The sequence below is a fragment of the Nothoprocta perdicaria genome, unplaced genomic scaffold, assembly GCF_003342845.1.
Source record: "Nothoprocta perdicaria isolate Ctin4 unplaced genomic scaffold, notPer1 scaffold_9, whole genome shotgun sequence".
Lineage (NCBI taxonomy): Eukaryota > Metazoa > Chordata > Aves > Tinamiformes > Tinamidae > Nothoprocta > Nothoprocta perdicaria.
Genome location: NW_020456198.1, coordinates 9,598,488 through 9,603,995, shown reverse-complemented (window position 1 = coordinate 9,603,995; position 5,508 = coordinate 9,598,488). Strand labels below are relative to the sequence as shown.

The following is a 5,508-nucleotide window of genomic DNA, read 5'->3' as shown; positions in this document are numbered from 1 at the left end:
GGGAGGAGGAAGGGAGGAGGAAGGGAGGAGGAAGGGAGGAGGAAGGGAGGAGGAAGGGAGGAGGAAGGGAGGAGGAAGGGGAAAAAGAAGAAAAAAGAAAACACATACAATAGAAACAGTGTTCATGTTCAGCAATTTTCTGCAGAGGAAAGCTGAGATAGAAGTTGAATTCCTCTCCAAACAAGTTTCTTAGCTGCTCACTGATGACAGACCCATTTACAAAACCGTATTTATCTCAGACAGAAAACACAATGCTCACAGGGCCCTGTTGAAAAGCTGCCCCAGTCCTGCTCAGCTATATTCTGTATCTGAAAAACAAGATTGGAACAAGTTTAGAAAAACCACATCATTGCCATTTCCATTCCTTCTTTCACAGAAAATTCCTTCCTAATATGAACTGATACTCTACATCAGAGCAGAGCAACATCAGCTAATTCTAAATTAACCTAGATAAGTCTACCAAGTCATAGCAAGATGTGATAGTAATGATATAAAAAAGGGTCAGGCAACCTTTGAAGTGAAAAACTATGACAACATTTATCTTCCTATTGTATTTACAACTGATCTTTGCTTCATATTCTTGGATCATCTAGGCCTCAGGAAGGGGTTCTGAAGAGACTAGAGGGGCCTACCAAGACTAACAGGCTCAAATGGAGCTGGAACACAAAAAGAAGCACTCAAAAAACACTCCAGAGTAAAATAAAGGTGTTCCTGGGGCTCTGTATGCACCGAGAGAAATTGACAGCACAAGACGACTCTCTAGGGAAATCCAGGGCAGATTAAAGGCATCTTCTGGTGAGCAGAGAGCAGCTAAAAGAAGCCTGAGAGCAATCACCAGGTTGTGCCCACAACAAGGAGCAGCCCAGCTCTATCAGGTACCCCTCCCTCCCCTCCCCACCGGGGTCGCTTCAACTCCAGTGGGCTCTGAGCCCAGGCCTCACATGGGAGGGTTCCTGTCAAGGTCAAAGACACTTGCACAAGAGCCTACAAAGGTTGCAGTTTGATTACCCTACATGCAAGTCAGCATAAACCGTCTGACAGGCCTATGTTCAAATTTACAGGAGAGTTTTGTGTACTTCTACAAAGGCAGCGCCRTATTTATCTGTAAGTCAACCCTGACTCAAGCCTGTTGTTCAGGCCTAGCAGCTCAGGGCTGCAAAGATGTCCGGCCACAAATGACACAGCCCCTTTCGTCTGGCTGCACAGAACAAACGAAGAGGATTATTACGGGAACAGCGAGACAGAAAGAGATTTATTAAAGGGATATATTTCAAACTTTTAATGGCAGAAAAAGAGAATTACTAGCAGCAGATGAATTAAATTATTAGGGGAACTGCAAAAGAATTATTATTGGGAGAGAAATAAAATTATTAGCAGGAGGAAAAGGGAGTTGTTGGGGGAATGGGAAGAAAAAATTTAGCTGGAGAAGAAGATGACTCTTAGGGGACAAAGAATATATATTTTTAGTGGAACAGAAAGAGAATTATTAGCGGGAGGGAAAGAGTATTATTAGGGGGATAGAAATAAAATCATTAGGCATAAAGTAACAGAATTACTAGGAGAATAAACAAGATTTGTTAGCGGATGTAAAAATTAGTAGCGGGAGAGAAATATTACAGGGACGTAAGCTACATTTCTAGGGAGACAGAGTAGAATTCTTAGCAGAATAGGAAGAAAATTATGAGGGGAACAGAAAAAAAAAGAATTATTAGTGGGAGATAAAGAGAAATATTAGCTGGAGAGAAAGAAGATTATGAATGGAACAGCAATAAAATGATTGGTGGGAAAGTCAATTATTGGCAGGAGAGAAAGGCAATTATTGGCAGGAGAAAGTGGTAATTAATAGGAAAGAAAGAAAAATATAAGGGTGTGAAAAAGGGAATTATTGCCAAAAGAAAAAAGGAATCAGGAGAGGACTGTAATTATTAGCAGGTAAGGAAGAGAATAATTAGCTGTAGAGGAAGAGAATCATTATTGAGAGCAGCACACTAACATTTTCCCCAGTCTTTCTCTTGCTGCTGACATATTTATAGAGCCCTTCCTGTTATTCCTGACATGCCTCGCTAACTGTAATTCCAGACAGGCCTTGGCCTTCCTCACGGCACATCTGCATTCTCTGACGATGCGCCTATATTCTTCTCATTCTTCAGAATGCTCATGTGTTTCCATTTCCATGGGAATACTGGGGTTGAAACATGCTATGGGAGCACTGGGCTTGGGAAAAGTTGGCTCCTGCTGGCCCCACCTCTTACTATTGCAGAACCACTTGGTGGACACATGATGGTAGCAGAGTTGAGTGCACTGCACATGTGTGTCCTCCAAAGCCCTTGCAGTACTTCTCCAGCAGAGCACAGTGCCCAGCAGCTGCGGCGCGTACGCGTCACTCCTCTGCAGTACCCGTTACCGGGCAGCACAGAGCRCGGGGAAGGCCGCGCGCACGGGCAGCCCCTGCACCTTGCAGGAGTGGGCGTAGCCAGAGGGTAGCAGCAGAGCGCACTCCGGACCGCACTGCGCATGCGCTCCCACCCTTGCCGACTATGGAGCCGGCCAYGCGAAGGCAGCAGAGCACAGCGCGAGCGGCGGTACGCGGGAGTGGCCCCTGCCATGACAGGCGCATGCGCGGACCCGATCCTTGAGCACGTGCACAGCCTAGTCGTCCTTCGGCGCATGCGCACCGCCTACCCGCTGCGCGCACGTGAACGAGAGGCAACAGCACCGCCAGGGCGTCTTCCTGCCGCAGGTCAAGAGGCATCTCTAGTTTCCAGAGTAGCTGTTCCATTTTTCTTAAACCACCATCACACCCTATTACGATGTGAAAAAAACACTAAGAGTTGGGCCTGTCTTTGTTGAAGCAGGTAGCTGCTTCTGAAGGCTTCAGGAACCAAGTTTTCATCTCAACAGTGCAAAATACACACTAAAATTACTTAGAGGCTGCATTTATATATACATATATACACATATATAAAAAGATTAGTTTAAAATTAGTGACAACCCTCCTCCCTCCAAAAAAATAATATTTCAGAGATATGATATTTCTGTTGCTACCCTTACGACACACAGACCCACTCTCTCCGCCCCCCACTCCAGCAGACTTACCTCAGGATGTTGTCCTGGCTGTAGCTGTTCCATTGTTTCTATACTGAAGGAGAAGATGCAAGATTTCTAATAGTACTACAAGCATCTATGGCCCAAACGGTCACTGGGAGGTTATGATTTAAACTGGAAGGCAATATAGGGGGGATATAAAAAATGTATAAAATTTTACTTCTGATGCAGGTAACAAGTTTCGCTATCCTAAACAGAGAAACAAAAAATCTCTCACCTATGGACCAATATGTCCTGCCTCGTTCTCATTTTGAAGCTTTAAAGGGTTAAGGAAGAGTTCCAAGTAGAGGAAAGAACCCAGAAACCATCCTTGTCTTCTTACAGGAGCAGGATGCTGAGTTTGGTTACACTTCTCACTTGTACCACATTAAGCAGCCCTGGAAAGGGTAGCACTGAAGCTGTCTCATCTCACCTGTCTGCAGGACAAAAAGTTGTTCTACCTGAGAAACCAAACAGGAGCAGCAGCTCCAGGCACACAGTTCATCCTGCTCAGACACCCTGCTTTGAAACCACTGCTCCCAGGCGGAAGCAGAACATTAACTCTAGCCTGCTGGCAACACTGGAATACATGCTGGGCATTAAATGTTGAGCTAGGCTTGCTAATGCAGACAGAATTCCCTAATCCTAGATACTTGGACTAGCGGAAATTAAGCCCCCCAAAATAAACCAAAACACGCACACAAAAGCACGCACACATTTTACGCATTATCTTAACAGGAAAAGAGACGACTTTCGCCAGAAAATCCCCAAAATTAATACTTCCCATTTTTTCACTCACTCTAAAGCAAGGTTCTACCTACCTTACACACTGCATAATTTGAAGAACCACCTCCCCCATGGGTTGAGGCCTGATCTCCCCTTGAGCAGTGTCTGGCTTTTACCTGCTCTCTCCTTGTCTTTGCTTTACCGTCCCTACTGAGTTGACAGCACACTGCTTGGATGACTTCTTTTTAAATTAGTAAAAACAACACAAATTTGGCAACGCGAAAATGAAAAAAATCACTAGTGAAATATCCAGCTGGTTCCTGGCAGTTCGCAGTCCACAACAGTGCATTCCTCCCATATGCGAAGTAGTCTTCCCAGATCATTTCTGTAGAAAAGCTTCAGGATGTATCCTACCAGTAGGATTTACTAGTAGTTATGAGAGCTTTGTAAAGAAAAACACAGTTACTCAATGCACTAAGATGCTCTTACCTCTCTTTTCATCTGCAATTATACAACTTAAATGGAACTAATGACATCTACTTAGTAGATCCCCAATGAACAGCACTACTGTAAGGCTGAATTCTCTAATTTTACCACTTAACTACATCAGACATTAGTGCAGCTTTGAAGTGAACTAAAAATAATGAAAAGGCAAAGCTGTCAAAACAAAGTTTTATGGGAGCTTCTCTCTGGTGGGGGGAAGCAACTCTTGACCCTATGAACATACCTAACATTGCCATCCAAACACTGCAGCTTGTGCCAGCTTTGCAAGAGTAAGCATTTCTTTTTTTTTAAAAAGCAGTAATCTTTATCTGCTAAAGGAAACACTTTACACTGAATGATATCTAAACTTAAAACGTTTTCATGATCTTTTTCTTAATTACTGTTTCTGAGACATGTGATTTATTAATTCAAGGACAAGGACACTGAACTTCTTCCAGTAACTTCTGAGTTTGAAAATACGATCTACTTAGCAATTCCATCCCCCAATCATCATTTCATTAGATCATACATTTGTTTCTCCTACTACTCCTCCTACTACCAAAAAAAAAAAAAAAAAAAAAGGAAATATATAGCTTTTACTTTTACCTGGGCAATTATAAAAAAGCAGTTACTGTTTTATGCTTTCTTCCTGTTTGATAACAGTGATGAAAAAAAAAAAAAAAAAAATCCAAAGTTCAGATATTTGCCTAGTACATACTAAAAATTTTTAAAGTTAAATATTTCTTCAAAATTATTTTCCTACATGCACTTTACTGAAGCCTGATTTAAATGCTGGGAATACAAGTGTCTAGCTGAAAACATCATCCAGGAAAAAAAAAAAGAAACAAAAACTGTTTTGCTTCAATATATTATTCATATGGCCAATATTGATTATATTGCCTTTATATAGTCAGTCATTAGGAGATTTTACCTAAACCTAATTCTCAAAAAAAAAAAAAAAAAAAAAAAAACCAACCTCCTAAAAAAACTATTTTTCCTCCCCACAAGAACAAACAAAATCTACCTACCCACCACCCAAAAAAAAACCTCAAAACCCAAAATCCTTACAAAAAGTAACCCCCCTTGCCAAATTTTCCTTCTGAAAATTCTTTTCCCTTCGAAAAAAAAAACTTTTTTTTTTCCCCCTCCGCCGAAATAATTTCCTTTCCAATAAAATTTTCCCTCCAAAAGCCCTAGAGCCCTCGCGCAGAGGGC

The 5,508-nt window shown here is 42.0% G+C and overlaps 1 long non-coding RNA gene across 1 annotated transcript in view; it reads right to left on the bottom strand.

Annotated features, from left to right (window-relative positions):
- LOC112958785 overlaps positions 1 to 4,448 on the bottom strand; it is a 7,198-nt gene extending 2,750 nt beyond the window's left edge. Inside the window, exons 1-3 of the long non-coding RNA XR_003251500.1 lie at positions 3,323 to 4,448; positions 3,097 to 3,219; positions 2,683 to 2,802 (exon numbers count right to left, since the gene is read on the bottom strand). This is a non-coding gene — a long non-coding RNA (uncharacterized LOC112958785). The remainder of the gene's footprint in view (positions 1 to 2,682; positions 2,803 to 3,096; positions 3,220 to 3,322) is intronic.
- Positions 4,449 to 5,508: the final 1,060 nt, after the last annotated feature.